This window comes from Amblyomma maculatum, chromosome 3 (genome assembly GCF_055883805.1).
Source record: "Amblyomma maculatum isolate TAMU_Amacu chromosome 3, ASM5588380v1, whole genome shotgun sequence".
Classification (NCBI taxonomy): Eukaryota; Metazoa; Arthropoda; class Arachnida; order Ixodida; family Ixodidae; genus Amblyomma; species Amblyomma maculatum.
This window is the reverse complement of record NC_139346.1, coordinates 80,211,840-80,228,452: the sequence shown is the minus strand read 5'-3', so window position 1 is coordinate 80,228,452 and position 16,613 is coordinate 80,211,840. Positions and strand designations below refer to the sequence as shown.

At 42.5% G+C, this 16,613-nt stretch overlaps 1 protein-coding gene across 1 annotated transcript in view; it reads left to right on the top strand.

Annotated features, from left to right (window-relative positions):
• LOC146195062 (scoloptoxin SSD14-like) overlaps positions 1-16,613 on the top strand; it is a 100,991-nt gene that overhangs the window by 15,760 nt on the left and 68,618 nt on the right. The window lies entirely within an intron of this gene.

Genomic DNA, 16,613 nt, shown 5'->3' with positions numbered 1-16,613 from the left:
ATTTTGGCATACTGTGGTCGATGTGGCCCAACCAGTTTTGGGAACTTTACAACAATGAATATGACTGGGTTATAGTGCGATATTGTCCACTGAGTTTTGACGGCTGGAAAAACATGGCACATAACATGACATATGTTGGCCAGAATTGCCTTGCAGATATTAACGATCAATTCTCAACCTGTATATCCTGATATATATTTAATGCCCCGAACAATACTCTCGTGTCCCGCGCGACGGCTTTCAAGTATGTTTATACATCTCAGCGACATAGTAGCAGCAGTAGAGTACATTTATTCAAGAAAAATGGCTTAGGCGGTAAGGGCATAGTTGGTACAGGGTCCTCCCCCATTGCTGCAGTGGCTTAACCCCTGCCAGCGTAAGGCTTCAGTTTCTTGAAAACACAGGCCATGAGATAAAGGCAGAGATTCTTTAGTCAAAACATTCAGAAAGCCCCGAAATGAAAGGGTGTGTGGCACTACGCATGCAAGCAGGGCATGCTTCGTGCAATGTTGCCGTCGAGTCGGACACGTGGCTTATGCCGTATACGAAGCGCTTAGAAATGCCCGACTGTTGCGCTGTTCTCAACTGTGAAGAAGTTTAGTACAAAGTGGGAACGCGCAGCAGTTACATGGCCTACAATTCCTCCTATACGTCTTCAGCGTGATGCGTGAGGCCACTCATACGTCAAAATTATGAGATTACTTCCTCGCCCTCCTCGACAAAATCGCAACAAAACAGACGCATAATTTTTTTAAGCTGACAACGGTCCTGCCTATCTATAGAATCACAATACGGCGCAGTATACAAGCATATACACTTCTAAAATGTGCAGTAAGCCAGTAAGACATAGCACCTTCAAAACCATATGTACTATAGGCTGCCAGGCCAGCGTAATTCGTAGCGATGAGGTTTTACATCTACATCCTGAAACCTTTTGTCCATGACTGGAAATACACATAAATGCTTTTTTTATGCAGTATTTCATTTGCGTGGTGAAAGAAAAGACCAAATGCTGGAAAACAAAGGTCGAAGAGATTGTGCTGGTAAGGGAAGATGTTGCACCGTTTTGTCAAGTACGCTAGCTGACTTCTCAACGAGGCGCCAGCACCGACTGTATTCCGTCGTAGGTGGTCTTGTAAGCACAGAAGACGCGCTAGCTGAAGCATATTTGTGTAGTAATTTACATCCGCCATAAACTTGCACTTGATTTCTATATGCCGGCATGCTCTGCTTTGAGTGCTTCAGCAAGACACGAATGATGAACAAACCCTTTAGGCTGTTGATGCAGCACAGCTCATAGTCAAAAGATAGATTCACCACACATAAAAAATAAAAGCATTGTTTTCTATACGTTCTCTACCTTCGCCAGGCAGAGGAAAAAATCTAGCTTTCTCAGATGTTCTGGAATGAAGTGTATTTAAATTTAATAGCATTGCACGCTGCCAACTTTTTACTTCAAGTTGTGTACTTGCTGTGGCAGCTGTTAAATAGTTCACACTCAACCTTTCCTGGTGAAAACTTGAGAAAATATTGAAGAAGCTTGAAGCATAGAATCTCCACAATTGGAGACTGGAAATAAGTGTCAATGAATTTTTTTCTTTTGCAGAAACAAAAAAAAACATGAATGCGTGCTCATCACCGAAACATTTGTCACAAAAATTATTGTTGCCTAGTAATGCTGCCCTTCAAGGAAATTATTTTTGTCCAAAAGCTGTATAAGCGCGCGTTTAACTCTCATGACCTGTCTTCAAATATTTTTGCAAAAATTGTCACTTGTTTTGCAAAATTGTCACAATTGTCACTTGCAATCACAAGTTTAAATTGTTCCTATGCAGTATTCCAGGAATATTTTCCATGCTTTTAGGAATATTATCAATACAAATTGCAACAAGACCGAGGATATTTCAATAAAAAAATACGTTCGTTCGCTCTAACAGTTTAGTAACAGTTTGGCAGCCAAGGTAGTCTGGCTGCTGGGTTTCCTTTTCAACAGTGTTTGGAGCCCTTGATGTATTTCAAAAGGCAAAAAAAAAGGTCTTTAGAGATTAGAGTGATATGCTTTTTTCCCGCACAGGTGAATAATAATTTGGCATGTCCTTTAAAACACTTGCTAAGGATTTGCTAAGGAACAAATCGGGCAGCCTGGTTACTTTTGGCAAGGACGGTACGTTCTTTCTAGTAGAAGTAGACAGGTGGCTATTTGGGACGCAGCGGCGCCAGCCTTCGCCATGGCAGCGTACGCGTTCTTCGTTCCCACGCCTGAGCAGCGTCCATTGAACCCCGGCGGAATTCCAACTTGCAGTGTCATATGAAACCATGCGGACAGCGCTGCCGCGCTAGCACGACTGGCGCCGGCGCTCTCTCTCTCTCTCTTCGCTCTTCCCTCCTCTCTAGCAGCACAGGTGTGCGCCTCGCGTCTGCTTCAGCTCCGCTCGCATTCGGAAAATAAACAGTAGAACCGTAGAACCACGACATGCCTCACCCCGTTTCGCGGAAGAGTCTGCAGCTCAGTGTGAGTACCACTGACCCTTTATTTTAAGATATATGTTCGTAACGGAGTAGGTTTTTTGGGAGCCTTTGTTGCTTTATTTGCCTACCATGTTGCTACACTTCCCTGCAGGAGTAGACTCGGGATCACAAGGACGGACCTTTGCGTGCCAATTTCCTCTTGGCTGCTTCGGTTGACGCTGCATACAAGGCTGTGCTGGACGAGCGGTAAGATATCCAGTTTTTATACAGTGTGGCTTATTAGCTGGAAATTATCCATCTGGATGGCCAGGGAAAGTTGACCTCAGCTATGGAAGCCTTACGCAGTTCTCAAACCGATATTGAGCTGAACATTTCAGCTCTGACCGAACGCATAGAAGGTTTGGAAAAACAGCTGACAGATTTGAACGCTTTGAACAACCGTGTGAGTCTAATAGAGGACACTGTCGAGAAGGTTGATAAACAGTTATCGGCACTCCTCTCCAAAGTCGATGACTTGGAAAATAGGAATCGCAGAAACAATTTAGTTATATACGGATTAGCTGAGGAAGACGAAGAAACAGCAGCTGAACTTGAAAGTAAACTGATTACTGAGGTGTCTCAAGACAAATTAGGGTTAACTGTCTCTGACATTGATAGGTGTCATCGACTTCGTCGAAAAAATAGAGATAAGGAACGTCCTGTGATAGTCAAGTTTATAGATTACCGAGAAAAGGCATCGGCATTAAAGTCCGCCTACAAGCTAAAGGGATCCTCAATTTCAATTTCTGAAGATTTTCTACCAGAATGCGGGAAATCCGAAAGCACCTGTGGAAGAGTGCCGCCCAGGAAAAGAAAAATGGAGCCAAGGTGAAATTCGTGTACAATAAATTGTCCGTTAACAGTATAATGTATGGCTGGGATGAAGTGAAACATGCCCGTTTTAAGTTAAACAGGAAAAACAACTGACAGCAAAAGGCCGTTCCCAAATCGCTAAAAATATTAAATGTAAACTTTAGAAGCATATTAAATAAAGTTAGTGAGTTAGAAGGAATTTTACTTTGCGAAGATCCAGATATCGCGGTTTTAACTGAGACATGGTTAAACGAAACCATTTTCGATAGCGAATTCGCACCAGCTGATTACAGTGTACTTAGAAAAGACCGTGGTAGCAAAGGAGGAGGAGTCGCCATAATCTTCAAAAATTATCTAAATGTAGTGACCATGCCTGAAGTGCTATAATCGAATGCATTTTCTGTAAGGTTTACCGCAACAATGTTCTGTACATTGTTGTTCTTTGTATAGGCCTCCTGGATCACCTGTCATTGTTTTAAATAATCTAGCAGATTATATGAGAACTTTTATTAAGCCAAATGATCGAATTATTTTAGCAGACGATTTCAACACACCGGACATTGACTGGCCAAATTTCGCAATCAACCAATGAGGAATCAAGTGAGGCTATGCTTGATATAGCGTTCTCATATGACTTGACACAAACTGTAGAGCAGCCGACCCGAATATAAGGAAGTTCAAAATCCACACTAGACCTTTTTTTTTTTGTGGTACAATTTTAGATACAGCTAAATGTGTAGTCATACCCGGTATCTCTGATCACCCAGCCGTTCTACTTACTCTTTCCGGCTTAACTGTTGATAAAAATTGCTCAGAAATGCATTTTAGAAACTTCTCTCGAGCTGATGATGTTTCCATTGTCAACGTTCTTTCCTTCAACTTTGATACATTTTGTAATAGCACTGACAGTGTTCACAAACTTTGGGACCGGTTTAAAGCTATGATACATGAATGCATTGAATGCCACGTGCCGGTTATTGTTAAAAAGATAACAAAAAACCCATGGATTTCTCAGGTGACACTGCAGTTAAGAAGAAAACTGAAACGGATGAAAAAGAAAAAAAGCAACGAGTAATTCTCCGGAATTAGAACAAAAGATCAGTTTGCTTAGCTCTCAGCTCAAACAGAACACTATCGCTGACAAACAGCGTTAATTTGAAGAATCGTTATCCAAATTTATCTCTGAGTCTCCCGGGAAGTTCTGGCGTTTGGTCTCCCCAACATCAAAGGTTAATAATGAGCTTGAAATCAAAAGTGTCTTGGTCAGTGATGCACAAACAATATCTAATGAATTCGATGAACATTTTAAGTCCGTGTTTAATGATGACAATCACATTTTTCCGAAATTTGAAGCTTCCCTCCCGCCTCTGGATGACGTTGAAGTTAGTGAGCATGGTATTTTAAACATGTTACTTAACCTTGACATAACGAAATCACCTGGAGTAGAGAACATACCTAACGCCTTTTTGAAAAGATATGCACAATGGACATCTAAGTGCTTATTTGTTATATTTACAAGGTCTTTACATGATGGTCAAGTGCCAAGAGACTGGGGGACTGCTAGAGCGAAGCCGCTTCATAAAAGTGGAGACAAGCGAATAATCAAGAACTACCGCCCTATTTAACTCACATCAACTCCTTGTAAACTATTTGAACACATAATTCACAATCACATATCAAACGTTCTCGAAGCCAATATTTTTTTTACTAAATATCAGCATGGATTCAGGAGAGGTTACTCAACTTGTACACAGTTAGCAGAAACTATACATGATTTCGCCTCGTCAATTAACAATGGAACGCAGATTGATGCCGTATTTATGGACTTCTCCAAAGCTTTTGATAAGGTTACTCACGAAACGTTAATTTATAAACTGGATACAGTACTTCCTAACAAACAATTAGTAAAATGAATTTCAGCCTACCTTTTAAATAGGGAACAATTCGTTGTCTTTAACCATCATTCTTCTGACAGGCTTACAGTTCACTCTGGCGTCTCTCAGGACTCTGTTCTTGGTCCTCTGTTGTTTTTAATATATAAATGATATTGTCGTTAACATTCCTGTAAAAATTAGGCTTTACGCTGATGATCGTGTTATTTATACAGAAGTGAGAAATGTATCTGATCAACTACTTAATAGTGCGTTACAAACAGTTTTCGCATGGTGTGAAGCATGGCAAATGTTCATTAACTTTGAAAAAAAAAACTGTACTAATGAGAATCACTCACAAAAAGAAAGTCTTACCCTTCGATTATTGTATTAACGGCATGACACTAACTGAAGTGACAGAATATAAATGACTAGGGCTCTGGGTAAGTAGCAATCTTAGTTGGAATAAACATTTTGATCTCATACCGTGTAACGCTTTTCGTAAACTCTTTTTCTTGAGACGGGCATTGCGGTTGTCTACCCAATCTGTACGCCTGCCTGCTTACAAATCTATTGTTCTGCCTACCTTAGATTATGCTTCAATCATTTTGGACCCGTTCACGCAAACTAACATGAATTAGAGAATGTTCAAAAGAGGGCGGCACGATACATATAAACAATTACCGGCGTACATCAGTAACGCACCTTTTAATTGAAGCTGGCCTTCCGACAATGACTGAGCGAAATCGTTGTGCACGACTTAAATTTCTGTACCAATTAATTAAAAGACACTGCAGATCAGAGCTCACCGATTTGCTTGTTTTTTCGTCCGGATACATAACCCGACAACGATACCAGCTAACTTTAACTCCTTTTCGCGTTCGAAATAACTGCTTTAAATACTCATTCCTTCCACGAACTATTTCCGATTGGAATAACCTCACTAACAATGAAGTGCTGCAGCCATCACTGACGTTGTTCTCACAACATATCACATAGTTTCTTTTTATTACATTTGTTATTTCAGTGCTGTGTTGTGTATGTTGGATTTTATTCCTAATTGTGCAGAAGAGCTTCAACGTGCACTGTAATTATTGTTTATATTTGCTTGTTTTGTTAAACTGCTTAGTTTGTATTCCCACGCTGCTAAACTCCCAACACTGGGATTGCAGTATCAATCAATCAATAAATAAATAAATTGTCAGTCATTGGCACCTGATAATTACGATTAACAGAATGCGCTTATCTGCTGTTTATGTAAGAGGAAGAAAAGCTTTTGCTTGAACTCTATTGCACCAAACAGACAATATGCATTCTTCATGAATTCCAATTTCAGCACACTGGCTTGGACAAACTAATTTTGTAGCAATGGCAACTTTTACTGCCTTTGAACAGTTTGCCCAAGCTGTGCTAAAAAAAAAAACAATTCAGCATAGTATTGTATCTTATTTTTGTTTTCGCTTGCAGATGTGTGTACGAAAGTAAGATGGTGACATCCAAGCTGCTCGAGCATACATCGGGAAGGGCTGCTGAAAGCTGCTGACCTTATAACCGAGAGCAAAAGGCGCATGCTAGAGATGCTGGCTTGGCATACAACTGAAGCTGCCTTTAATGCGGTGTCTTTCTACAACCTGAGACCTGCCGATACCTTGTCAATGGACCTAACCAGAGGTGAAGTCCTGTAAGTCTGAAAGAATTCTGCCTATAGCTTTTTTTAATATGTATCACATGCGCACCTAATAAATATCCATGAAACGAACAATTCTGCCTTTTTTGTGTGAATGCATGTATACTTTCAGGATGCTGTATATATATCAGTAGCTGCATGTAAAATACCTGCACAAAACCAAACAGCCCTATCTGGATAGCAGTTATTAAAAGCCAGTGAGTAAGCTTGGTTGTAAGTATTGAATAGCCAGTGAGAGTGGCTGGTTGTACATTATATAGAAGCCAGTGGGTATGCTTGGGTGGAAGATACTGGGTGGCCGTTGAGTGAGGCGGCATGCCAATAAATAACCTAGTCTGCAATTGGTGGCCATTGCTGGAACTTTTAATCTACTAGATTAGATTAAATCTGGGCACGGGTAGCGCCCCAATGAAATATCTATTATTGGTCCCAACATTGGGCCCGGTTTCCCCCAATATTGGACTGATGGCGATTCATTGACGGCGTGCTACTTGGGAATGAATATTGAACTGCAAAAAACGTACATCACAACGTATGGTTTGCAAACACTTCAAAAGCATTTGCACAGAATAACAGAACAGGGAGAATATGCAACTCGAAAACGGTACTTTTTCAGAACTACGACAATATTGTATGACCGGACGATTGTCTTAACATCTTACCGTCTCTACGACATCACAGTGATGAAATATTTGAATACTTGTCTCTGAACTTTTGCCTTTGTTTGTGAATTGTGTTTTCGTTTATATAATATGCAATGGGGGGGGGGTTGTAACATTTTGTTCTTGAAATACCTTTGATAACATATTTCATTAAGGAACAATGCCGCTTCTACACTGCCAAGTGTAAGGAGGCCTGCGGCTCTGTCAAGCTGTGATCAATGACAGCTTTTTCTGTAGAACGAAGGTGTCATACATGCTTACATCTACGTGACGCAAATAAAGGTATTATTATTCTCCGCAGGGGATATCTGTTACAGCAAATGTTTGAGTGTACTCTGCGCAATCACGGACCTCGAGCACCCACGCTTAGCCGTGCGTGGCATTGCCGTGTCCAGGGAAAAGGGGATCCTGTCAGTTGAGCCGATGTCGAGTGTTAGGACTTTTAACACTCGCTGCTTTCTTTCTTAAGTTGTTCAGGACCTTCTCCGCTGATGCGCTACGCTCCACAACTTCACAACGGTCTACCATCCACAAACGCACGCTCTTATCAGTACACTGACCGACATGATGTCAATGTATGTTTCTGACCATCATCTGACTGGGACGTCTCTTTACCTTTGATAACATTCGCCTATAACTCCTCTCGGCATGATAGCGCCGGATTGTCGCCCTTTTATCGACTCTTCGGCCGCGACGCTCTACTTCCCTTCAACACCTTACTGGCTCTTGACGATTCCTCCTGCAGTTACGCTTCTGATGCCATCGCCTGAACTTGGTGCGTCTCAGCGTTGTCAGAAGCACCATTACGATCTTCAACACTGTGAAGCTTAATACCCTTCTGGCTCCCTCGTACTCCTCTGGCTCCTAGCCCGACGTGTAGCATGTGCGAGAAACTTTTGCCCCGCTACGTGGGCTCTTACCGCGTCTTGCGGCAATTTACCAACATTACCTACGAGATTATGCCTGTGCACCGCAAGTCTCCCTCTACAGACCGTCATCCAGAAGTCGTGCATGTCGCCCGTCTTAAACCTTATATTTCGTCCTCACCATTGTAGTCTACGCTCCAAGACTGTGCTTCTTCCGCGGGGGGTGTTGTTACGGGGCGCAGTCATGGAGACGATGAAGAAGTGCTGGACTAGTCAACAACGATGACGTTGAGGCCAGGCTGTGTTTGTCCTTCAAGTGTGTCCGTGAGGACGACTGTGCAGCTACGTCGGAGTATGCCTTGTAACAATATCACAATGGCTCACATCATGCAGTGGAAATGCAGAGGTTTGTTCAGAAATTATACTGACATCAGAGGATACTTGAGTCAATAGCATCCACAGCTTTTTGCCTTCAGGAGAAAAACCTTGGCCCACAGAACAGAAACATTTTCATAAAATATTAAAGCTTGCGACGTGATCGAGATCAGGCTAGCTGAATCTCTCAGGAGGCCCCTCTATCGTAATGCAAAACGACGTCCTTGCAAGAGATGTACCACTAAAAACACACTTTGAAGCTCTTGCAGTGAAAATGATTAGCCATAGAACCATGACAGTTTGCTCCCTATACTTACCACCAGGCCTCACAGTTACCGTGCATGATTTAGAAGAACTTATTGAACAGCTGCCGGGGCAATATGTGATAGCTGGGGATCTTAATGCACACTCCCCTTCTGGGGAAGTGACCCCCCCCCCCCCCCCGAGAGCACAGGACAAATCGTAGAAGACTTTATACTCACCAATAACATATTTCTCATGAATACAGGAAAACCGACTTACTGCTGTCCAAGCTCAGGAAAATGAGCTGTCTGGATTTGACCTCTACATCACCATCTATATTTAGTAATTTTAATTGGGATGTTATTGATGACCCTATGGGAAGTGATCATTTGCCCACAATTTTAAAATTATTGTCGTCTACAGATACCATTCCAAGAAGACCTCGGCGTTGGAAATGTATCTTGCAGACTGGCCGCTGTATAGAATGAATGATACCCTATAGAATGAATGTGCAGAGGACCTCAACACAGATGAAATAACAAAAAGATTACCGCTTGCATAATCTCAGCAGCAACACAAGCCATCCCCCAAACAACAGATTTGCATGAAGACTACAACCAACGTTTCAAAATATAGGAACTAAGTAGAGTTTTATCATCAGGAAAAAAAAACAGCACCAGGCCCTGACAATGTGCACCATTCAATGCTTGCCAATCTCTCAGGCAGCCACTGATGTATTCATGGCCTTTTTGTAGAAAATGTAGATAACTGGTAAAATACCGGAGGAATGGAAAACAGCCGTAATAGTACCCTATCTAAAGTCTCGAAAGCCATCGAGTGCAAGTAGTTACAGGCCTATAGCCCTGACCAGTTGTATCGCAATGTCGTTCGAAAGCATTATTTAGAAACACGGCAACTTCTGGATAGAAATCATCTGGCTTTAAGAAAGCATACTCGATCACAGCTCACCTCGTCCACCTCGAAAATAATATCCGGGAAGCGTTCATCCACGAGCAGGACTACATCGGAGTCTTCTTCGACCTGGAGAAGGCCTACGATACCGCATGGCGTTTCGGTGTCCTCTGCGACCTAGCAGACTTAGGTATCTGCGGGAGGTTGCTGAACTGCTTGAGCGACTTCCTGGCTGACCGCACGTTACGAGTCCGTCTCGGCACAACGTTTTCTACGACATTCACCCGAGAGAATGGGGTACCACAGGGGCGCATTTTGAGCACAGCATTCTTTATAGTAAAAATGCATTCTTTAGCAAAAGTAATCCGCAAGTCCATAATGTATTCGGTTTATGTTGATGATCTGCACATAGCATGCACCTCGTCCAGCATAGCTGCTTGTGAGAGACAAATACAAAAGACATGAAGGAATTCGTTGCGTGGGCAGAAGAGAATGGCTTACACATTGATCACACACTACACTTGAACTAATCAATACTACCAGAGAAATAAGCGAATATATATTTAGATGTCACATTTGACAAAAAGCTGACATATTTAACCGGTTTAAACGGTCTCAGAAAATATTCTGCACGTCCCCTTAACATTATAAAGTTCTCTCATGAAAACGGTGGGGGTCCGATCGAGTATGCCGGTTGCAAGTCTATCGGTCTATCCTAATTGAAACGACTGGACCCTGCTCATAACCTTGGTCTGCGCCTATGATCTGGAGCATGCAGAACGTCCCCTCTAGCCAGTCTTTATGCAGAAATAAATGAGCCACAAATCGCCGAACTGCACTGACGAGCCCATACGTCTTCAATATCCGTTCTCTTTCGAAACATCTTTGTTACTCCATCGTTACCATATGCCCATCTAATACTTTCTTCCTCAACAAACCACATTCTGTAAGGCCATTGATACTGAGTTTTGAAGATGAATGTAAGAAATTTGCAGTGCTGGATACTCTACCTATCACTGCATCAAGAAATGATCCGGGTGTACGTGGCTTCTCACTAACAAACACAAAAAACAAACGCCACATGATCATATAATGCAATAATATTTCATGCTCCAGGAAAATTGTAATGCCTACTACGAATTTTACACAGATGACTTAAAAGCAGAAACACAGGTAGGCATTGCAGTAATTAAAGTCAAAAGTAAAAAAAAGTGGTACGCCTGCCACAGTGCGCCTCAATTTTCACAGCTGAGTGTTATGCTGTATGTAGCTGTAGAGCAGATAGTCAAAGAGAAAATAAGAAACCGCGTCATCAACACTGATCCTTTGAGCATGCTTCAGCACTACAATCACAAAAATGCTTTAGAGCCTTTTTTTGCAAAACATTATTCATAACATAGTTAGTCATATCTCAAAAACCTAACATTAGGTTCTGCTGGGTCCCTAGCCATGTTAGCTTGATTGCAATGAAACAGCTGATGCATGTGTTGCGCAAGCCTGATTCGATTAAACTAAAGTGAGCGTGCCGCACAGAGATTATTTAGTTATTACATAAAAATTGAGGCATAGAGGCACGCTGCATGTAAATAGCAAGTAAACAATAGTTTTCAATCCGTAAAGCCCTTTTTATCAGAATGGCAGTCCAGTAGAACCAAGATACTTTGTTGGGCGAGTTGGTAGACATCCATTTTAATTTTAAACAGCGCGAACAGGAAGATACAGGACAAGTGATTGCTTCGTTTTCTTCATGTTTGTTTTTATCTGGGCCTTGGAGTAAAGGCTTAGGCTTAGTTGTGAGTCAGCGCTTGTACTGTGGCTTCCTTGTATATTGTCCTGTGTCTTCCTGTTCGCGCTGTTTAAAATCAACAATGCATGCGTCCAGTATAAATCAGGAACGTTTTAGGGACGTACTTTTACGTCGCTTACTCATCGGACACACACACGTCGCTTACTCATCGGACACACTCACATCACTCACAAGTTCTTAGTGACAAGTACGAGACAAACCGCTCTGCGAAAGGTGCGATAGGGAACTCAGTTTATCAAGTCTTAATTGCCTGTGGAGAGCTGGAAAATCTAAAAAAATTATTTTACATTAATTTACAAAGAACACAACCCATTACCTCCCGCGATTCTTTTAGGTTAACAAGCCCTTGCTATTCTGCTCAGATACTTAAATTCTTCAAAGACACCTGCACATTAAACAAACTTTAACAATCAATCTTTACCATTATCAACCGTTATCAGTTTTCAACCTTGTGTTGGGCGCAGCATAGCCTTGGTCACTTTTGCACCGTAAAACACCATATAACTAAGTATTATTAATATTGAATATAACCAGCCCTTATACATAGCATTCATTGATTACGAAAAAGCATTTGACTCAGTTGAAACCTCGGCGGTGATGCAAGCATTGCGAAATCAGGGGGTAGACGAGCCGTACGTGAAAGTGCTGGAAGATATATATAGTGGCTGCACAGCAACCATAGTTCTACATAAAGAAAGCAACAAAATTCCCGTAAAGAAAGGTGTTAGGCAAGGAGACACAATCTCCCCAGTACTATTCACAGCTTGTTTAGAGGAAGTATTCAGAGACTTGGAATGGGAGCAGTTAGGGATAAGGGTAGATGTAGAATACCTCAGTAATCTGCGATTTGCTGATGACATTGCCTTGCTAAGCAACTCGGGGGATGAACTGCAAATAATGATTGATGACCTAGACAGAAAAAGTAGAAAGGTAGGCTTGAAAATCAATATGCAGAAGACTAAGGTAATGTTCAACAGCCTCGGGAAGGAACAGCAGTTTACATTAGGTAGCGAAATACTGGAAATAGTAGGCGAATATGTCTACTTAGGACAGATAGTAACCGCAGATCCGGACCATGAAAAGGAAATATCAAGAAGAATAAGATTGGGATGGAGCGCATTTGGCAAGCACTCGCAGATTATGACTAGCAGCTTACCGGTATCGCTCAAGAGGAAAATATACAACAGTTGCATGTTGCCTGTACTCACCTATGGGGCTGAAACGTGGAGGCTAACCAAGAGAGTTCTACTTAAGTTGAGGACAACCCAGAGGGCTATGGAACGAAAAATGGTAGGGGTAACATTAAGAGATAGAAAGCGTGCAGAGTGGGTCAGAGAAATAACTCAAGTTACCGACATTCTAGTGGAAATTAAGAAAAAATGGACATGGGCAGGACATGTAGTGCGAAGAGAGGATAACCGATGGTCGCTTAGGGTGACAAACTGGATTCCAAGGGAAGGAAAGCGTAGCAGGCGGAGGCAGAAAGTTAGGTGGGCGGATGAGATTAAAAAGTTCGCAGGGGTCAAGTGGATGCAGCTAGCACAGAACCGGGTTAAGTGGAGAAATATGGGAGAGGCCTTCGCCCTGCAGTGGGTATAATCAAGCTGATGATGATGATGAATATTAATATTATTATTATCATTATTGTTATTGTTATTATTATCGAGGGTGGTATCTCACAAGTCATTGTCGGCTTAGATGGGTCCGTTTTGTGGGCCGATTCCTCGGTGTACAGGGTCGAAATTTTCTGAATTCCATAAGTAAGGTATTGTATGGTACTGCGCCGAATTAGCATAAAAATGTTGCATGCTCTGTGGTCTAAAGGCATTCTCATCAGTATAGTGATAAGACAGCTGTTATAATCAATATTTTCTTATGATATTTCAAATGCATTGAAAAAGAAAACTTCCCGACCACTAAATATACTTAAAGGCCTGTTACGTAAACACTGGGGTTCCGATATAGCCTCTCTTTCAAATTTACCGCTCTGTCATGCGTTCACCGTTTGACTGCGGTTGCATTTTATTTGGGGTCAGCGAGGCCGTCATACCTAAAACAACTGGACTGAACACACAACCTAGGTTTACGTCTCTCAACAGGTGCATACAGAACATCATGCCTAAATAGTCTGTATGCAGAAACCAGTGAGCCTGTTCGTGCGGTTTCGATGGAGGCGAAACGAAGTGGCGTCCGTGTGCTGTGCGATGTCAGCGCACGTTAAAGATCCCCAGGTGGTCGAAATTACTCCGTAGCCCTCCACTACGGCTCCTCTTTCTCTCTTTCCACTTTCATTCCCACCTTCCTCCCTTCCCTTCGGCGCGGTTCGGGTGTCCACAGAGCAAGTGTGACAGTTACTGCGCCTTTCCCTTCCTGTGAACCAATTCTTCTTCTGTTCGTGCGGACAGAACTATGCTCACATACTCATACTTCCTGAAGATATGCTCCCTCCCAAAACCATCTTTTGTCAAATATTTACGCCCCGCCGGGGTGGTGCAGTGGTAAGACGCCCGACTACTGTGCCGGAGTTCCCGGGTTCGAACCCGACCGCGGCGGCTGCGTTTCGATGGAGGCGAAACGAAGTGGCGTCCGTGTGCTGTGCGATGTCAGCGCACGTTAAAGATCCCCAGGTGGTCGAAATTACTCCGTAGCCCTCCACTACGGCTCCCCTTTCTCTCTATCCACTTTCACTCCCACCGTCATCCCTTCCCTTACGGCGCGGTTCAGGTGTCCACAGAGCAAGTGTGACAGATACTGCGCCTTTCCCTTCCTATGAACCAACCAACCAACCAACCAAATATTTACAAAATGTCCATCTCGAAGGCTGTTCATCAACCTGCTATAAGACCAGTCATTCTCTTCGAATTGAAATGCCAAGAGTTAGACATAGCAGATACCTTACCTGGTATTGCTCGGAAATCCGAACCACTCCCACCTTGGTACTGCCTACCCTCATTTTGTGAGTTCACATTAGCTCATTTTCAGAAAACAAGAGACACCCCATCAACATATATTACAAGAATATTTACAATAAACGAAAAATAGGGGAATACACATCATTTTTGTTTACTGATGGTTCAAAGTCAGTACGCTATGTAGAAAGTGCAGTGGTGCAAAACGATTGGCAAACAACAGTTCGACTACCTCAGTTTACATTCATTTTTACTGCTGGATCGTATGCAGTCTGTATGGATATGTAAAATATAAATCAGAACATCAATGACAGTATGAATTACACTATTTCTTTAAGTATGCTCACCTCACTTCATCCAAGAAATGCAGTCAAACCATTTTTCGGAGTCATTATACACAAGATAAGAGCCACAGCACATGGACAGAACGTAAAAATTGCTGGGTTCCGAGCAATGCTGGAATAGATGGAAATGAAAAACCAGATGCATGTGCTGCACAAGACCAGATTCTAGAGATTAAGAAATTAAATAGACGCATTCACATTAGTATGCTGTAAACTAAGAGAAAACTGGAAGTCTTATTCGAACACTGAAGTAAATAATAAATTACGTTTGGTACAAGCTGTCAAGACAGAATGGAAGTCCTGCTCGCATTCAGGTCATTTTATGCCGCCTTCGCATTGGACACACACACACACACACACACACACACACACACACACACACACACACACACACACACACACACACACACACACACACACACACACACACGCACACGCACACGCACACGCACACGCACACGCACACACGCACACGCACACGCACATGCACACACGCACACGCACACGCACATGCACACGCACACACACAGTTATATCTTTACAAAAGAAAACACAGCAAAATGTGCTCTGTGTGCTGAAGCACTTACTGGATTTCACATATCGTGTTCATGCGTAAAACTAGACAAACAAAGAAAACAATACTTTCCTCTGTTTTCTTCTGAGTCCATACTGTTTCACTCTCGTTTGCATTTAGGGGAAAATTCACTCGTGGAAATATCTCCTGTGTTTACATTCTTAAAAGATGCAAGATTCTCACGAACCTATAATTTTTGTAAACATACTTTACATATATCTTACAAAACCAATGCATGATTTCTACCTCGCGGTTAGCGCCTTAGTTGCTTATGCGCCATACAACACATGACATCACACCAAATTTCAAAGGCTAACCGGCATAGGTGTAAATCTCCGCTTGAAGCAAGTCTTACGAACGTACCGATGCGGACAAAAGTGAACAGAGCACTCAATTTTCTAGAAAAAAATTTCACGTGTTGCAAAATTGAAACTAGTGGCCGTGGCAAGTGCGAATCGGTAGCAGACACCAGTACCCTTTTATTTGGGCAGATTTTGTTTCCTAATCTCCAGTACAGAAGACATGATTTTAATTTGAACAGAAAAGGGGGTCGGTTTACGTGTCCGCACGTGTATCTGTCCACGCATGCGTGCCCTAGGGGTAGCATATCTAACTAGAGATGGAGGGCGAGAATCGATTTCGACCTCATTCTTCCATCTCAGAGGCGAAGCTAGAAAAAGCACAACCCTGCCGATTCGGCCAAGTCATGTGACCTCGTGACGTCACGTTACTCGACTGTCCGGTAGCTCGCCCTGGTGGTACAGTGGTTACCTCACTCGAATGCTGAACCCAAGGATGCGGGATAGAATTCCAGCCGCGGCGGTCACATTTCGACGGAGGATAAAAGCAGGGTGTCCTTTTACTGGGCGATGTCAATATGCGTTAAAGAACCCCATGTTGTCAAAATTTCTGGAACTGTTCACTACGGTGTTCTTACTGCTTAAGTCGGTTTAGGACGTTAAACGATTTAAACTAATCAAATTCAACCACCCGATGACCAGTCTGTGCATGGCCCTGTTGCCTGTCATGTACCCACTGCCGG